We start from the raw sequence: 20,255 nt of genomic DNA on the forward strand, positions 1-20,255 counted from the left end.
GAATTCCTTATTTTGTGATTCTTGGACCATGGACAAATAGTCAAGCAAAGAAAGTCACCCTCACTCACTGTAGTTTCGTCAATCAAAAGTAATTAATGATGTTATCATTCATACGAGCATTCATGAAGCAAAATCAAACCATACATATGACTTTCTTCTATAAAATCCTGTTATACACTTAATAATTTGCAACGTTATTATGTAATGACTTAACAAATCATACACACATCAGGCAAATCATTACTACATATACAATCTTTAAACCAAGGATTTTGCTCTTCGGGCCTGAAGGTTGATCAGTTCTTCAGTACTCGAGGGCCTCTTCTTCTTGTTGTGTGATGTTCAACTGCAGTGTGCGTTTCTTGTGACTGCCAAGTGGTGAAGAGAAGGGAGCACCCCCCCAATTCTTCTCTTAAAATCTTCTTTTTATATTGTTTTTTTACCAATAGGACATAGGATTGGGGAGGGTCATTCTTTTTGTCCAATCTCTCCCTGTTGCTATGCCTCAATCATTAACATACTTCAATGATTGACAGTTTAGGCTTTGATCATGTGACTGGAGACCCTTTAATGTAGAAAAGACCATGTGTTCGAACGATGGATTGTAAAAGGCTCCTTACATTTCTAAGCCCAGACATTCTTAAGGGTCCTTACGTCTCCAATTTTGATTGCTTCAATGGCGTCAAATCCATTCCTTATACCATTTGACCATATGTTCGGTGCAACACTGATGTTTTACAAATCCCAGTTCTTTTGAACAGATTACCAGCTAGGTAGAGGCCCATGCTTGTTTCACACCTATCATTGCCTTGCTGATCCAAAGCCTTTGATGTATGTCCTTGTTGCCTTTTCTTACATTACTCCCCGCTGTGTTGAAAAGCTTGTGCTTCCAAAAGCCTATGTGTTTTCAAAGCCTGGCAACGCTTAAGCTCAATATTATTCATCTAGCTTATTTATTTAATAATCTAGATATCTATCCGCAGTACAATGTCTTCGATCCTGAAACTCACACTACTCCAACGCCATCAGTATCAGTGAGGGAAAAACAGGATTTGCGAGAACACAGATTACCACATTACTGTGTTTGCAGGTTTTCAAATGTCTTTGTTTAAAGGAGATACAGTTAACCCCTTCCTTCAAATATCTTTTGTTAAAGGGGTCTTGAACCCCACATTACTCAAGAACAACGAACGTACGAAGTTGACAGGTAGGAAAATACCAGCTGGTCCATCAAGCCTGTCCCACACCATGATGGCCGGAGCATCATGACTAGACACTTCCTCCCCATCTGTTGGACACTGTGAGCTCCTTCTACAGGGCTACCTGGGTGCGGACAAGACCTATGGAAGAGAGACAGGCAGTCAGAGCGATCCCCCCCCCCCCCCCACCACGGGCAGCGTCCAACCTGGACCTGTGGATAGCCACTCTGGCCAGGCCCAGGAGAAGACCCATGAGGAGGTCCTCCGACTTGCCCACATCGGATGGCCAAAGATCACAATCACGTGGGACTGAAGTGGAGCGCGAAGTTGAGAAGCAGCCCCCTTCAAATAGTGGAAGAGGGGGCTGCAAACTTCTCACACATGGTGTAGAACAAGGACAACAGTGCATTGACACAGTTACCACAGTCATGGTTCACATTACAACTGAGGTCATCAGTCAAAGGCTAATGCAGATCGCACACCCAGGCATTGCTTACTAAAGGCTGAGTCACAACTGCTCCTCTCTACATAATCTCAATCAATCTTTATTATCTCACCATCATACAGTGGCAGATAAGCGGTTGGAGCCACAACAATAAATCTAGGTTCTTCAATTTTACTTTCAAATTTAAAAAAAAATTATCCGGGGGGTTAAGTGAGATCAGATGGCGGGCCCATAAAAGTAGTGTCTAAGAACTGCGTAAATAATTGCAGATTGTCATTTAGATTGACTTTTTTTTAACTCCCTTTGCTTGCTTTCTTGTGTTTTAGCAGTGTTCAAAATAAAAATTGTTTTTTTTGCTGATTCTTCCAAACTTACCCAAATTTTTTGGTCCAAGCCTGGATGTTGTCTGCATGCGGGCTCGGACTGCTTCATTATTTGAGGGGTTGCGAATGGAACTGAACACTGTGCAATCATCAGCGAACATCCCCATTTCTGACCTTATGATGGAGGGAAGGTCATTGATGAAGCAGCTGAAGATGGTTGGGCATAGGACACTGCCCTGAGGAACTCCTGCAGCAATGTCCTGGGGCTGAGATGATTGGCCTCCAACAACCACTACCATCTTCCTTAGTGCTAGGTATGACTCCAGCCACTGGAGAGTTTTCCCCCTGATTCCCATTGACTTCGAAATAGTGCTGTGGGATCTTTTATGTCCACCTGAGAGGGCAGACAGGGCCTTGGTTTAACATCTCAACTGAAAGATGGCATCCCCTCGCCCCCCTCAACCCTTTCTGGTGCAACAAATGCCCTGCTTTTCTGGCTTTGCATGGTGAGCTCCATCTGTAAAGCAGAAACACTGTTGGAAGCCCACCTTGCCTACATAATTGTCTCCTGACCCAGGAAAATGGGTTTGAGTCACATGGGGTTGGGCACCTCTGGCAGATATACCACCCCTGAAGTAAAATCCAGCATTAACAGTCTTTGAGAGGAAGCAACTTGCCAGCTCACTGAGCTGCTCAGTACATTCCATTGCTTCTTAAGGGCAGGCGAGTTAATTACAGATCAATTCTAAGCTAAAGTAGGAGTACCATGCCATTCAATTACATGGTGAATTGAGACATTGGAATTTTTTCATTACAATACATTGATTTGCACTATAAACGGGTTCTACTCCATCTCTTTCCCAGCTTAATGACTCATTGAATATGGACACTGGATCCCTACTACATACCAGAGCTGTTTAAACATGCTTAGCAGCAATTAAACGTATAATCTACCAATGAATCAAAGAATAGTGCTGGCACTGTCGTTAGCAACAAGCTCTCACAAAGGAATATTTCGAGGAGTATGAGTGTAGCACTGATGAAATCAATCAGTCAGCAACTGAAGCTTGGCTTTCCCCAGGGCAAGTGATGGGTAATTATTACTGTTTTTTGACAGCAGAAACAATTCCTGTTGCTCTCAAGTTATTATTTTCTTTGACAACAGTAGCAATCCAGCCCATAATTCTGACCCCCGGGAGAAAGCGCCTCAAATTTAAAATTCTCATCCTTGTTTTCAAATCCCTCCATGGCCTCGCCCCCTCCCTATCTTTGTAACCTCCTCCAGCCCTATAACCTTCCAAGATCTCTGCGCTCCTCCAATTCTGGCCTCTTGCACATCCCCGATTTTCATCACTCCACCATTTGCGGCCGTGCCTTCAGCTGCCTAAGCCCTAAGCTCTGGAATTCCCTCCATAAACCTCTCCGCTTCTCTACCTCTCTCTCCTTTAAGACGCTCCTTAAAACCACCTCTTTGACCAAGCTTTTGGTCACCTGTCCTAATATCTCATTATGTGGCTCGGTGTCAAATTATGTCTGATGTCACTCCTGTGACGTGCCTTGGGACGTTTTACTACGTTAAAGGCACTATAAAAATATAAGTTGTTGTTGTAAATCAGGCTAGCTCATTGTTTTTTCTTGAGCGGTACAATCATGTGGGGTGGGGAGTGTGGGACAATGGAGTGGTCGCTAAATCCAAAAAACACACAGATGTGGAGCAATGGGTGGGGTATGGATGGAGCAATAAAAAGAAAAGAAAGACTTGCATTTATATAGCGCCTTTCACAACCTCAGGATGTCCCAAAGCACTTTACAGCCAATGAAGTACTTTTGAAGTGTAGTCACTGTTGTAATGCAGGAAACGCGGCAGCCAATTTGCGCACAGCAAGCTCCCACAAACAGCAATGTGATAATGACTAGATAATCTGTTTTTTAGTGATGTTGGTTGAGGGATAAATATTGGTCCCAGACACTGGGGAGAACTCCCCTGCTCTTCTTCGAAATAGTGCCATGGGATCTAGCTGCATAATAGAGTTTCAGGAGAACCCAATTGAGGTCAGCAATGTAGCATTAACTTAAGCATCTTATTTTACTAAAAATTGTATCAGGCACTATCAGTAATATTTACTGCCTTTTTGCTCCCTCATATTTTTCATTTCTCTATTTCTCACTCTTTTGTCCTGTTCTTCCTCTTCCTTCTCGCTCCGTTTTCTGTTATTTTCTAGGCCCCCTGCCTTTTCTGCTTTTATTCCTCTTGTTCTCTCTCTTTAACCTCCCTCTCAGCCACCACTGTAACACAGTGTCAGCCACACAAATCTATGATGTGAGCCAGGTTTCCATTTGATGGCAGTATAAGTTACAAATATATTTAGTAACAAGTAAAGCGCATCAAAAGTTAAAGAGTAACTCTCTGGGACATCAGGGTATGCTATACTGTAACATATTTTCCTGATGTTGCTGCTCTGTCTCACTCGATACAAAGTAACAGGAACTATATACAATCACTTGGCACATTTCTGTCTATGATAAATTTCACATACAAACATCCCCATGGATCTCTGACAGCTAAGCAACCTCATTTCATCCAATTCCAGAAACAAAGCCTCACGTCTCACAGTCCAGTGCAGACTGAACAAAATGGGGGTGAAATTGGGTCATTTAGCGCCCATTTTTTTAGGCGCTATGTGGCCAACTAAGCCTCGAAAATTAGGTCCAAGATGCGTGCGCTCACTTCCAACAGGAAGTGCGCAGGATGCCATCTTGGTAGAGGTGTCTGCGTGCGTGCACCTAACGACCGCCGGCAGCGTGCAGAGTAGGGAGATTATGATGCGAATCAGTGTGCAACACTAATTTAAAGGGACCGCTGCTATTTTGGAATTCCACACTCCATCCAATGCACTGTATTAACCTCGCACAGCTGAACATGACTTAAAGGGCATGAAGGACCCCTCACCAGCGCTATTTAATGGGATCATGCAGGAGTTACAGGTTAGTTGCTGGATTATGTCTTCTGGCTGCTGGTACATTTGTACCTGTTTTTGGAGGTTTCCTTGGATAACATTTCAATACTCTACAGGGAGTGGGCTGGCTGGCTGACAGGCAACAGCAAGGGCACTGGCGGAATGGCAGGGGTGGGACAGGAATGCTGTCATCCTGAGAGCGGACAGTAGATTCATGTTCCATGGAGCCACTGCCACTTGCTGCCTCCTGTTATGCACCACCTTCTCCTGCAAGAAAGAATAAAGTCTGTCAGTGAGTGTCCTGCAAAATGTCTGGGTGATGTGGCTGGCATGGTTGAATAGCTACCAGAGAGCGTGAACTGTGAGTTGTGGGTGTGAGGCTTGCAACAGTGCTAAGTGTATGAGTGTGAGAAGAACGTATGATTTGAACGGTTGAGTACTGATTGATAGAGATTGTTGGTAGGTGGGTGAAGTGGGTGTAGTGAATTGAGCAGTGGGTGCAGCTGGTGGTGCAGTTGGTACGATATGCCATTTGAAGCTTGAACTCACTCACCTTGACAACTCGTTTTAACTTCTTCCTGCACTGCATCCATGTTCTTGGAACAATGCTCCTAGCATTTACATCCTCCTCTACCTCCCCCCATTGCCTCCTGAGCTTATATCTGGAGGGCCTCCTGCCCCTCTGTGGATATAGGATGCCCCTCCTTATCTCCACCTCTTGCACCAAGGCCTCCAGTGCATCATCAGTGAACCTTGGTCATGCTCTCTCCCAGGCGCAGCCGTTCTTCAAAGTGTTACAGCACAGATTCGGATTTGAAACAACTCCCATCACTTCTTGCAGCCACAGTGCACCTCCCCTTTAAGAGGTGCAGGTTGCCTTTAAGAAGTGTGAGCCACTCGCGATATCGGGGCCCCCTGCTGATGCGTGCAGCCAATCAACACCGAGGTAGCGCTGGTTGCACGCAGCAATCATTTAAAACAGCAGGCAGCACCAAGGTAACGTGCTTCCTGCGTCACTATGAACGGGTGTGGGTTAATCGCGTATGCGATCCCCAGGCCTGTTTTCAGGGGTTATCCAATTTAACCCCCAAATGTCTTTGCAGTCTGATTCTGAACTGCATCCCATCGTTTGGGAATCCTCTCGATCTTAGAGATTAGAAAAGAATTGGTAGCTGCAAGTAGGTGGCAGCCGTGGCTTAGTTGGTAGCACTCACGCCTTCTAAGTCAGAAGGTTGTGGGTTCGTCATTCCCACTCCAGAGACTTGAGCGCTAAAATCTAGTGCAATACTGAGGGAGTGCTGCACTGTCGGAGATGCTGTCTTTCGGATAAGATGTTAAAGTAAACTGCCCTCTCAGGTGGACATAAAAAATCCCATGGTGTTATTTTGAAGAAGAGCAGGGGAGTTCTCCCCAGTGTCCTGGCCAATCCCTCAACCAACATCACTAAATCAGATTATCTGGTCATTATCACATTGCTGTTTGTGGGATCTTGCTGTGCGCAAATTGGCTGCCGCTTTTCCTACATTACAACAGTGACTACACTTCAAATGTACTTCATTGGCTGTAAAGCGCTTTGGGACATTGAGGTGGTGACAGCCACTATATAAATGCAAGTTTTTCTTTCTAGTCAACTGTCTGTTTTTTTTAAAAGACCAGTCTATCTAAATCCGAAGTAGTCCAAAATGGGCCCAATTCAACCATTTTAGAACACATGCAAAATTTGCAATTTTGGAATAAACTCCAAGGTTGTAAATTACTTTGGGTTATAGATTTAACTTGGACATCTGTACGCAGCTACGATTGCTGTATTATTACATTGTAGTTAGGAACATAGGAACAGGAGGAGGCCATTCAGCCCCTCAAGACTGTTCTGCCATTCAATGAGATCATGGCTGATCTGTATCTTAACTCTATCTGTCTGCCTTGGTTCTGTAACCCTTAATACCCTCACCTAACAAATTAGGGTATAGCTCAAGGTCAGTGAAATGAGTTTTAGTGGGTTTAAAAATATTTTCATCAGAACTTCCCACATTTTCATGGTATTACACTCTCACCGTTGTGTCTTTCATAATTAGCCACAATTAAAAATAATTCAGTTATTGGCAAATAACTGAACAAGGAACAAGTCTAGTGTGGAAACTGCCTACGTAACTGGTTGTTTTTAACTTGAGCTTAAAGTACAAGGATTAGTAGTAATAATTCTTTTGAAAATCAAATCGTTACAAAAGCATTTTGGTTAACTTTGACATCTGCTTAGTGTTTTTAAAAATTATTTTCTTTAACGAATGAGAACCGATGAAATCTTCATGGGAGCTGTGGCTCAGTGGGTAACACTCTTGCCTTTGAGTCAGAAAGTTGTGGGTTCAAGTCCCATTCCAGAGACTTGAGCACAAAATCAAGGCTGACACTCCAGTGCAGTGCTGAGTGAGTGCTGTACTGTCAGAGGTGCTGCCTTTCAGATGAGATGTTAAACCGAGGCCCTGTCTGCCCTCTCAGGTGGATGTAAAAGATCCCATGGCACCATTTTGAAGAAGAGCAGGGGAGTTCTCCCCGGTGTTCTGGTCAATATTTATCCCTCAACCAACATCACTAAAGCAGATTATCTGGTTATTATTTCATTGCTGTTTGTGGGACCTTGCTATGCGCAAATTGGCTGCCACATTTCCAATATTACAACATTGGTTTGGGACGTCCCGAGGTCATGAAAGGCACCACAAAAATGCAAGTTATTTCTTTTGAAATAAAAGTCAAATCATTGCACAATTCTAAACCCAATATCAGTGAAGATACCAACTCCTCCCAGAAACATAGAGGCAAGTTGCCAGGCACATAGTAACTGGATCAGAGTGGGAACAAAATGTTATGGATTGTGTGCAGGAGGAAGATGGGAAGTAAACAAATTGTTGGGCCAGAGTTTGCTGGAGTGGGGCGTGTTTGCGCTGTAACTTGCTGGAAGTGCGAGCTGATAATGGGTGCGGCAAGGGCAAGGGGACATCTGGGACCTTGGTGAACGACGGGACCAAGAGTCTATCTCCTTAATCAATGAGATTAAAGGATAGAGAAAGAAACAGAGGGACGACAGAGAAGGAAATAGGGTGAATTAGAGTGAGGTTAGATACAGAAAGAGAAACAAAGAGAGGGAAAGAAAGATTGGATTAAGAGAGAGAGAAAAGAGACAGAAAGGAAAAGTAAGAAAAATGTTTTTAAATTTAAATTTTAGTGAGGGAGCTTAAAGGAGCAGAAATATCCTGAAGATTGGAAGGAAGGCCTCAGCCGAGACCAGACCTTCAGCAGGTAGAGTCTGGGACTGATACAAGACCGTGTCTCTCCGCCCCCCCCCCCAACATTGGGGGATGCTCTGAGCCGACCACCCCAGGAAGCATCGGTAACTGGGGTGGAAAGGAGGAAAATTTGCTGGGGACCCAAGCCTAGCCCTCCGGCTGCCATCTGAAAGTGCCAGTGTCCATACGGGCAAGGGGAGGGGGAAATGGCAATCATGGTAGGGTTATGAAGTGGGGGGGTGGGGGGGTGGGGGGGAGGGTGAGTCTCACCACTCTGAATTTTCCAACGTTCAGCCTTGCCTCAGCGGTTAGCACTCTCTCGCCTCTGAGTCAGAAGTTTGTGGGTTCACGTCCCACTCCAGAAACTAGGCCAATGTGTGATGTGTCATACGTTAAGACTTTTAATTCTATAGATATGGATTGGGAATTCCCCAAGTCTTGCAACTTACCTCCTGAAAAAGCATAAGCAAAACTTTCATACATATATATGTATATATCTATAGTTGAATTAATCAGCCGGGTGTTGGCCACTTTTTAAAACTTTGTATAAAAACAGCAAATTAGTAAATGAGATCTGCCAACAGGCAATCCATGAAGCCTTTGTTCTCACCAGATGAAATGGAGTACGATTCCAATAAATTATTAGTGCGACAGTCTGAGCTCCAATGTCAGTACGCTGAAGTCACATTGGATTGAATAAGAGGCAGAAATAACGCTCAGGTTTGTTTCCAAATTTAGTTGCTTGGCTCCTTCATAAATCACACGTCAGGATGACGAGAAAGTGCTTGTTGAAACTGAAACTCTTCATTTAGCTGAATTGAGCAATCTACACAGCCCTGAATGCTATGAGGAACAGGATTCAACACGTAATTGTGTTTAGGCTGTTGGTGCATTTTTAGAAGCCAGACATGAGGTCCTGACTGACATAGTCACAAGTGATTTACTAGGATGCTACCGGGACTTGATGGTTTGACTTATAGGGAGAGGTTGGATAGACTGAGACTTTTTTCCCTGGAGAGTAGGAGGTTTAGGGGTGATCTTATAGAAGTCTATAAAATAATGAGGGGCATAGATAAGGTAGATAGTCAAAATCTTTTCCCAAAGGTAGGGGAGTCTATAACGAGGGGGCAAAGATTCAAGGTGAGAGGGGAGAGATACAAAAGGGTCCAGAGGGGCAATTTTTTCACTCAAAGGGTGGTGAGTGTCTGGAACGAGCTGCCAGAGGCAGTAGTAGAGGCGGGTACAATTTTGTCTTTTAAAAAGCATTTGGACAGTTACATGGGTAAGATGGGTATAGAGGGATATGGGCCAAGTGCAGGCAATTGGGACTAGCTTAGTGGTATAAACTGGGCGACATGGACATGTTGGGCCGAAGGGCCTGTTTCCATGTTGTAAACTTCTATGATTCTATGATTCTATGATTAATAATCTCCCTGATGACTGTGAATGCAATGAGGTCAAGTCCCATCACTGTAAAATGATCTCACCTCAGATGCTGGGAAACCAGGTCCGAGGCCTTGTGAATAAATGATGGGATTATTTCCTGTTCCAATTCTATTCAAAAGACGTGGGGGGAGGGGTTGAACGACCCTGGTCTCTTCATCAACCCGTTTGTGCCCCAAAAAAATGGCACAGTAGCAGTCAGGAAATCACGTGGGATTTGGTCCCACCCACTTTGTGGGGCTGCCCAATGTTCTGGGGTGGTGGTGGGGGGGGGTTCTGGTGCACAGAGTTCCTGTCTGAAAGAGGCAGCAGCTTCTCTTGCATTTGTAAAGGAGGGAGGAGGGAGGGCATGGTATTGTTTTCTGGCCTGTCCCTGTGCTGGATGCCAAGGCCCCTCCATGTCCATTGAAATCTGGCAGCAAGGAGGCCTCATGTGGACCCGGAAGCAGGATGGCCTTTAAAAGGCCTGCAGATTTTACATGCAAGCCGGTCAAGCCTTTAAAAGGCCTTTCTTGTCATTTTTAAAAGCTTTTTACCTACAATTTCACAGAATTCTACAGAAACAGGCCATTCGGCCCAACCGATCTATGTTGGTGTTTATGCGCCACATGAGCCTCCTCCCAGTCTATTTACTTCATCTCACCCTATTAGCATAACCTTCTATTCCTTTCTCCCTCATGTGTTTATCTAGCTTCCACTTAAATGCATCTATGCTATTCGCCTCAACCACTCCTTGTGGTGGTGAGTTCCATATTCTCACCACTCTCTGGGTAAGGAAGTTTCTCCTGAATTCCTTATTGGATTTATTAGTGACTATCTTACATTGATGACCCCTGGTTTTGGTCTCCCCCACAAATGGAAACATCTTCTCTATGTCTACTCTATCGAACCCCTTCATAATTTTAAAGACCTCTATCAGGTCACCTCTCAGCCTTCTCTTTTCTGGAGAAAAGAGCCCCAGCCTGTTCAATCTTTCCTGATAGTTGTAACCTCTTAGTTCTGGTATCATCCTAATAAATCTTTTTTGTACTTTCTCACTAACCCTAACCAGTGCCTTTATAGCCTTTTTAAATTTATTGTTAGCAATCTGGCTTTCATGAGTCATTATTTATTTGTATTTTGCTCCCTTTATTGAAACCCATTGGTCGGCCAATACAGATCCCCTGTCATATATGTCTGCACACTGATTGCCTTGGCAACGGGCAGTTGAAAAAACTGTCTGTAATCACCAAGCATTGTTCTGTGATTTATAAATGCGATTTCATTTCGAGGATTTCATTTCCACAACATTCACCTGAGGAAGGAGGAAGCCTCCGAAAGCTTGTGAATTTAAAATAAAATTGCTGGACTATAACTTGGTGTTGTAAAATTGTTTACAATTGTCAACCCCAGTCCATCACCGGCATCTCCACATCATGACATATATGGAGGAAGAGGAGGAGCTGCTGAGAAATACCAGGCAGGTCAGGTTGTCCAAGAGGTGCCCTGTGTCCTCTCGCCAATACCCGCATCCCGTGAATAGATGTCAGCCATGGCTCAGTGGGTAGCACTCTCACCTCTGAGTCAGAAGGATGTGGGTTCATGGCCCCACTCCAGAGTCTTGAGCACATATTCTAGGCTAACGCTCCCAGTGCAGTACTGAGGGAGTGCTGCACTGTTGGAGGTGCCGTCTTTCAGATAAGACATTAAACCGAGGCCCCGTCTGCCCTCTCAGGTGGGACGTAAAAGATCCCATGGCACTATTTTGAAAAGGAGCAGGGGAGTTCTTCCCGGTGTCCTGGGCCAATATTTATCCCTCAGCCAACACCAATAAAAGATTATCTGGTCATTATCACACTGTGCGCAAATTGGCTGCTGCGTTTCCCTACATTACAACAGTGACTATGCTTCAAAAGTACTTCATTGGCTGTAAAGCACTTTGGGACGTCCTGAGGTCATGAAAAGTGCTATATAAATGCAATGATTTCTTTTTTTTAATTAATGTTGCAGAGAGGGTGAGTTATCTTGCATTGGCAGACGTTGTGTTGGCGGAGGCTCCTCTTCCCAAAGGAGACTGCTCTGGCAGGCCCCTGGTGGCACCACCCTGATGTGTTACATCGCAATGTATAGTCACAAGTTTCCAGCAATCTAACCGGGTAATACAAAATAACAGAAAAACTGCAAACCACTGGAAATCTGAAATTAAGACAGGTAATACAATATAAACTAAATGGTACAATTTTAAATCGAGTGCAGGAACAGAGAGACCTGGGGGTGTACGTACACAAGTCTTTGAAGATGGCCGGACAAGTTGAGAAGGCTGTTAAAAAAGCAACAACAACTTGCTTTTAAATAGCATTTTTAACATAGTAAAATGTCTCAAGGTGCTTCGCAGGAGCGATTATCAGACAAAATTCGACACCGAGCCACATACGGAGGATATAGGACAGGTGATGAAAAGCTTAATCGAAGAGATAAGATTTAAGGCGCGTCTTAAAGGAGGAGAGAGAGGTAGCGAGGCAGAGAGGTTTAGGGAGGGAATTCCAGAGCTTTGGGCCTAGACAGCTGAAGGCATGGCTGCCAATAGTGGAGTGATTAAAATCAGGCAAGAGGCAAGATTTGGAGGAGCACAGAGATCTCGGAGGGTTGTAGAGCTGGAGGAGGTTACAGATATAGGGAGAGGCAAGGCCACAGAGGGATTTGAAAACAAGGAAGAGAATTTTAATATTTAGGTGTTTCTGGACCGGGAGCCAATGTAGGTCAGCGAGCGCAAGGGTGACGGGAGAATGGGACTTGGTGCGAGTTAGGATCCGGGCAGCAGAGTTTTGGAGGGTGGAAGATGGGAGGCCGGTCAGGAGAGAATTGGAATAGTTGAGTCTAGAGGTAGTAAAGGCTTGGATGAGGGTTTCAGCAGCAGATGAGCTGAGGCACGGGCGGAGATGTGCGATGTTACGGAGGTGGAAGTCGGCGGTCTTGGTGATGGAGCGGATATGTGGTCAGAAGCTCATCTCAGGGTCAAATAGGACACCACGATTGCGAGCGGTCTGGTTCAGCCTCAGACAATGGCCAGGGAGAGGGATGGAGTCGGTGGCTTGGGAACGGAGTTTGCGGTGGGGACCAAAGACAATGGCTTCAGTCTTCCCAATATTTAGTTGGAGGAAATTTTTGCTCATCCAATACAGAATGTTGGACAAGCAATGTGACAAATGAGAAACAATGGACAGGTAGAGAGAGGTGGTGGTGAGGTAGAGCTGGGTGTCATCAGCGTACATGTGGAACTTGACGTTGTGTTTTTGGATGATGTCACTGAGGGGCAGCATGTAGATGAGAAATAGGAGGGGGCCAAGTATAGATCCTTGGGGGACTCCAGAGGTAATGATGCGGGAGCGGGAAGAGAAACCATTGCAGGTGATTCTCTGGCTACGACTGGATAGATAAGAATGGAACCAGGTGAGTGCAGTCTCACCCAGCTGGACGATGGAGGAGAGGTGTTGGAGGAGGATGGTGTAGTCAACCGTGTCAAAGGCTGCAGACAGGTCGAGAAGGATGAGGAGGGATAGTTTACCATCATCACAGTCATAGGATGTCATTTGTGACTTTGATAAGGGCTGGTTCAGTACTGTGGCGGGGGCGGAAACCTGATTGGAGGGATTCAAACATAGAGTTTGGGCGGCTGTTAAAAAAGCATATGGGATCCTTGGCTTTATAAACAGAGACATAGAGTACAAAAGCATGGAAGTTCTGCTAAACCGTTATATCACTGGTTAGGCCTCAGTTGAAGTATTGTGTTCAATTCTGGGCACCACATTTTAGGAAGGATGTCAAGGCTTTCTAGAGGGTGCAGAGGAGATTTACTAGAATGATACCAGGGATGAGGGACTTCAGTTAAGTGGAGAGACTGGAGGAGCTGGGATTGTTCTCCTTAGAACAGAGGAGGTAAAGGTGAGATTTAATAGAAGAACCAAAGGCGAGATGAGGAGAATTTGCTTTTATGCAGTGAGTTGTTATGATCTGGAATGCGCTGCCTGAAAGGGCGGTGGAAGCAGATTCAATAATAACATTCAAGGGGAATTGGATAAATACTTGAAGGGGAAAAATTTTCAGCGCTCTGGGGAAGGAGCAGGGGAGTGGGACTAATTGGATAGCTCTTTCAAAGAGCTGGCACAGGCACAATGGGCCGAATGGCCTCCTCTTGTGCTGAACCATTCTATGATTCTATGCTGGAAATACACAACACAAAGAGAGAAAAGACTGGTTAATGTTTCAGGCAAAGAGTCTGATTAAAAGGCTACACTCAAAACATTAACCTGCCATGCTGGTCCTTGAACAGTGAATTAACTACTTGTCCGGCTGTGTTCAGAAAGGTGAAGAATATCTGTGCTGGGGATTGGAAAATGTTTTCAATTTGTGCATCCAATGTCGCTCCCCCGGAGGGGGTATCGTAATTACTCTATCAAAGCCTTTCATGATTTTGAACACTTCTATTAAATCTCCCCTCAACCTTCTCTGCTCTAAGGAGAACAACCCCAGCTTCTCCAGTCTCTCCACATAACTGAAGTCCCTCATCCCAGGTACCATTCTAGTAAATCTCCTCTGCACCCTCTCTAAGGTCTTGACATCCTTTCTAAAATGTGGTGCCCAGAACTGGCCACAATACTCCAGCTGAGGCCTAACCAGTGATATAAAGGTTTAGCAGAACTTCCTTGCTTTTGTACTCTATGCCTCTGTTTATAAAGCCAAGGATCCCATATGCTTTTTTATGCTTGGTTAGACCTAAGGGATGGCTGAGGGTAAAGGTGAAAGTTCAGTACCCGCTACCTAAACTCCTTTCAAGTGGGCCCCAAACAGCCTCAGAGAGAAGAGACTTTTATTCTTTCAGTCAGAACAGGATCCTAACTAGAGTTTCCAATCCTCCAGGATTGTCCTGGAGTCTCCAGGAATTGAAGATTACTGTTGGATACTGTTGCGAGTAACACCCGGGAGCAAAATCTTAGGGGCATTAAAATAGTTTGTGTTTTTTTATTTTCATTTATTAATTAAAAAAATATTGGCGATGGGGAAAAAGAACATAAGAACTTAAGAAATAGGAGCAGGAGTAGGCCATATGGCCCCTCGAGAATGCTCTGCCGTTCAACAATGTGGTTGATTCTTAATTGCCCTCTGAAATAGCCTAACAAGCCACTCAGTTGTACAATCTCGCTGAAAAAGTCATAAGAATAAAACCGGACGGACCACCCAGCATCGGACCACTAGGCACCGGACACGACAAAGGCAAACCAAGCCCAGTCGACCCTGCAAAGTCCTCCTCACTAACATCTGGGGACTTGTGCCAAAATTGGGAGAGCTGTCCCATAGATTAGTCAAGCAACAGCCTGGCATAGCCATACTCACAGAATCATACCTTTCAGCCAACGTCCCAGACTCTTCTATCACCATCCCTGGGTATGTCCTGTCCCACCGGCAGGACAGACCGACCAGAGGTGGCGGTACAGTGATATACAGTCAGGAGGGAGTGGCCCTGGGAGTCCTCAACATTGACTTTGGACCCCATGAAATCTCATGGCATCAGGTCAAACATGGGCAAGGAAACCTCCTGCTGATTACCTCCTACCGCCCTCTCTCAGCTGATGAATCAGTCCTCCTCCATGTTGAACAATACTTGGAGGAAGCACTGAGGGTAGCAAGGGCACAGAATGTACTCTGGATGGGGGACTTCAATGTCCACCACCAAGAGTGGCTCGGTAGCACCACTACAGACCGAGCTGGCCGAGTCCTGAAGGACGTAGCTGCCAGACTGGGCCTGCGGCAGGCGGTGAGTGAACAAACACGAGGGAAAAATTTACTTGACCTCGTCCTCACCAATCTACCTGTTGTAAATGAATCTGTCCATGACAGTATTGGTAGGAGTGACCACCGCACAATCCTTGTGGAGACGAAGTTCCGTCTTCGCACTGAGGACACCATCCAACATGTGTTTCTCTACCACTGTGCTAAATGGATAGATTCAGAACAGATCTAGCAGCTCAAAACTGGGCATCCATCAGGCGCTGTGGGCCATAAGCAGCAGCAGAATTGTAATCCAGCACAATCTGTAACCTCATGGCCCGGCATATTCCTCACTCTACCATTACCAACAAGCCAGGGGATCAACCCTGGTTCAATGAGGAGTGTAGAAGAGCATGCCAGGAGCAGCACCAGGCGTACCTAAAAATGAGGTGCCAACCTGGTGAAGCTACAACTCAGGACTACATGCATGCTAAACAGCAGAAGCAACATGCTATAATGTGGAGATGGACTGGGGTTGACAATTATACAACACCAAGTTATAGTCCAACAATTTTATTAGAAATAAAATTATTTCAAATAAAATCGTTGGACTATAACTTGGTGTTGTAAAATTGTTTATAATTGTCAACATGCTATAGACAGAGCTAAGCGATTCCACAACCAACGGATCAGATCAAAGCTCTGCAGTCCTGCCACATCCAGTCGTGAATGGTGGTGGACAATTATCAGCAAGAGCAGGTCAGAGGCTGGGTATTCTGCAGTGAGTGACTCACTTCCTGACTCCCCAAAGCCTTTCCCCCATCTACAAGGCACTAGTCAGGAGTGTGATGGAATACTCTCCACTTGCTTGGATGAGTGCAGCTCCAACAACACTCAAGAAGCCCGACACCATCCAGGACAAAGCAGCCCGCTTGATTGGCACCCCATCCACCACCCTAAACATTCACTCCCTTCACCATCGGCGCATAGTGGCTGCAGTGTGTACCATCCACAGGATGCACTGCAGCAACTCGACAAATCTTCTTCGACAGCACCTCCCAAACCCGCGACCTCTACCACCAAAAGGACAAGAGCAGCAGGCTCATGGAAACAACGCCACCTGCGCGTTCCCCTCCAAATCACACACCATCCCGACTTGGAAATATATTGCCGTTCCTTCATCGTCGCTGGGTCAAAATCCTGGAACTCCCTTCCTAACAGCACTGTGGGAGAACTGTCACCACACGGACTGCAGCGGTTCAAGAAGGCGGCTCACCACCACCTTCTGAAGGGCAATTAGGGATGGGCAATAAATGTTGGCCTCACCAGTGACGCCCACATCCCATGAACAAATGAAAAAAAATTATGGCTGATCTTCTACCTCAACACCACTTTCCTGCACCATCCCCATATCCCTGATGCCTTTAATATCTAGAAATCTATCGATCTCTGTTTTGAATATATGACTGAGCCTCCACAGCTCTCTGGGGTAGAAAATTCCAAAGATTTACCACCCTCTGAGTGAAGAAATTTCTCCTCATCTCAGTGGTGATGAGGACAATGGCCTAAATGTCCTACCCTTTATTTTGAGACTGTGACCCCTGGTTCTAGACTCCCCAGCCAGAGGAAATATCCTCCCTGCATCTACCCTGTCGAGCCCTCTAAGAATTTTTTATGTTTCAATGAGATCACCTCTCATTCTTCTAAACTCTAGAGAGTACAGGCCTCGTCTACTCAATCTCGCAAAAAAGCTGTTTGGGGAAAAAAAACACTGTTTGACGAACAGTCACGATTAATCCAATTGGGTGTCAAAGAGTCTGTTTGCTTTCCAATTGGCCGTGGGAAGGCAGTGTACCCGGAGGATGGACCAATGGCGGGAGTGTGGGGGAGGGGTCTTTCGAGGCGGGAGGTCATGTGATGAAACCTCCAGGAATATGTATACCAGAGTTGGCAACCCTAATCCGAACCCAGTGCCCAGAGTTGAACAGGTAGTATCCTAACATTCGAAGATATGAACAGGAGGATGGGAAACGATCATCTGTACCCCAGTGATTCAACGCGCCCAAACCCAGGAAAACCTCCCCTTCGAGAATTCCACTTTACGTCACATCACTAAAGTCGGTACAGATCCAGTCTAGGGTCGCCAACTCTGGTTGGACATATTCCTGGAGATCTCATCACATGACCTCCCGCCGCGAACTGCCCCGCCCAGTCAAACAGCCATTTTTTCCCTTGTCCAATATTTGCATAACTAATGCGTTCAAAGAAATTGGAAATACACACAATGTTTTTGAATGCATCTATGATTTTTCTCCCGGGTGTTGCTCGCAGCAGTGTCCAGGAGATTAATCTTTAATTCCTGGAGAGTCCAGAACAATCCTGGAGGGTTGGCGACCCTGAGCCAGTCTGTTCAAGCTGACTGTTAACTGCAACTCTGTGTGCCAGTTTATAGTTTCTGGGCAATTTAAACCTCATGGCTTTCCATAAACTGATGACTCTTCCCTCGATCCATAAACAGCACTGCCCCAGGAGACCCATTGTTTCAGCCTGTTCTTGCCCCACGGAACTTATTTCCTCCTATCTCGACTCTGTTTTATCCTCCCTTGTCCAGTCTCTTCCGACCTACATCCGCGACTTTTCCGACATCCTCTGCCACTTTTGCAGTTTCCAGTTCCCCGGCCCAAACCATCTCCTTTTCACCATTGACGTCTAGTCCTTCTACACCTCCATTCCCCACCAGGACAGCCTGCGGGTTCTTCCTTGAACGGAGGCTCAACCAGTCCCCATCCACCACCACCCTCCTCCGCCTGGCTGAACTTGTTCTTATGTGGAAGAACTTCTCCTTTGACTCAATTCACTTCCTCCAAATAAAAGGTGTTGCTATGGGAACCTGTATGAGTCCCAGCTCTGCCTGCCTTTTTGTGGGATACGTGGACATTCCTTGTTCCAGTGCTACTCAGGTCCCCTCCCTCACCTCTTTTTCCAGTACATTGATGACTGTATCGGTGCTGTTTCCTGCTCTCGCCCCGAACTGGAAAATTTCATCAACTTTTCTTCCAATTTCTACCCTTCCCTCACCTTCACACGGTCCATCTCCGATCCTTCCATTCCCTTCCTCGACTTCTCTATCTCCATTTCTGGAGATAGGCTGTCAACCAATATCTATTATAAGCCCACCGACTCCAACAGCTACCTTGATTACACTTCCTCCCACCCCGCTTCCTGTAAGGATTCTATTCCCTTCTCCCAGTTTCTCCGTCTCCATCGCATCTGTTCTGACAATGCCACCTTCCACACCAGTGCTTCAGATATGTCTTCTTTTTTCCTCAAGTGAAGATTCCCCTCCACTGTAGTTGAAAAGGCCCTCGACCGTGTCCGTCCTATTTCACCCATTTCTGCCCTTACCCCCCCCCTCCCTCCCAGAACCAATGATAGGGTCCCCCTACGAAGGTGAGCTTCATTCAACGTATCATCCTCCGCCATTTCCGTGACCTTTTTTTATGCACCTTTTAAGACTCGTAATACATTTATTTAATTTTGCACACTAATAGGAGCATGTATTAGAGCTAAAATGAACTATGAACTGAAATCTGGTTTAAAATGTAAAATAACTTCCCCATATTTTGCATATTTAACTACTTTTTTAAAAAAAATTGAGGAGGATTGGGATTAAAAAGTGAAGGATGTTAATGCTGAGGAGTTTCTAGCTTTTTGTAGCTAGTGTCAGGATTAAGCATTCCTGGGTCAGACGTAGCATGTGTTACAAACTGAAAGCTGAAACACTTAAGGACAAAGCATCCACTAGGGGTTGATGTTGGCTCTGCCCCAAACTCCATTCAAACAGGGATCTAACAGCCTCATAAAGGGGTAACAGTCATCTCCTCAGTCTGGGTTGCATTCCAATCCAGGTCCTGTAGTTGAAAAGGTAAGTGCTTTAACACACTGGCCTAGAAATTCGTTGATGCCGGGCCAGAACGGGTGCCAAAGTGTCCAAATGGCGGGTGACTTGCACGCACATTCCGCGCTGGAAGTGAGCCACCCGCCATATTGGTAAAGGCTGAAGTATAGGAGTCCAGAGCCCACGCCTGAAACAGGCATTAGGCCCTTTGTCTATGCAATTAGAGGGCCTGATACCTGTTTCAGGACCCCTTCCCGAAATTGGGCAGCCCTGGATGGAGCCGGCTGCGTTTGGGATAACCAAGCCTGCCTGCGGCCAAACCAGAGGTCCTTAAAGGGACCGCAGGAGGCCGCCACCAAAAAGGTAAGTTATTAAAAAAAATACTTACTTGAATGTGAACTGAAAATCTATTACATAAAATCCTGCTCCCCCACCTCCAATCTTCCCATAGCTCAATGGGTAAATGCACCTTGTGATGTAGTGTATCATACAACTTTAATTTCGGTCTCGGGCCTGTTCTGAGTTAGCTGCTCGGAGCTGGGGCAGTTGTGATGGTGGACAGTAACAGCTGACCTCATCATTCCTGGACTAGGAAGCGAAACAAAAGAGCCCAGGTTCCCTGTTGCTGTAAGGAAATAACGTGGAGAGGGCAGATGGAGCAAGGTTCGGACCTAGCCGGTCTGTGCTGTGTTAGATGGTCTGAGTGTACAGTGGGAGCTCTACAATTGGATTCAGTGCCCCAGGCAAAGGCCTACATGATTCTGTGGTTAAACTACTGGAGGGCACTCAAGTGCCAGTGATAGCCAGGATATACCCGGTTTATTTGTACCCTCCTTTGAATCGGCCATAGCGTTTTGTTGTGATGACATCACAGGAGTGCCACTCAATTTTCAAGCAGAGTCACGTCAAAAGCTAATTTGAACCGAAATGGTGAAGCTGTACAAGGTGGAAGGGTAGCATTGCA

The 20,255-nt window shown here is 45.7% G+C and overlaps 1 protein-coding gene across 1 annotated transcript in view; it reads right to left on the reverse strand.

Moving 5' to 3' along the window:
* svep1 (sushi, von Willebrand factor type A, EGF and pentraxin domain containing 1) overlaps positions 1 to 20,255 on the reverse strand; it is a 204,790-nt gene that overhangs the window by 4,350 nt on the left and 180,185 nt on the right. The gene's annotated exons all lie outside the window — the stretch shown is intronic.

The sequence above is a fragment of the Heptranchias perlo genome, chromosome 4, assembly GCF_035084215.1.
Source record: "Heptranchias perlo isolate sHepPer1 chromosome 4, sHepPer1.hap1, whole genome shotgun sequence".
Taxonomy (NCBI): domain Eukaryota; kingdom Metazoa; phylum Chordata; class Chondrichthyes; order Hexanchiformes; family Hexanchidae; genus Heptranchias; species Heptranchias perlo.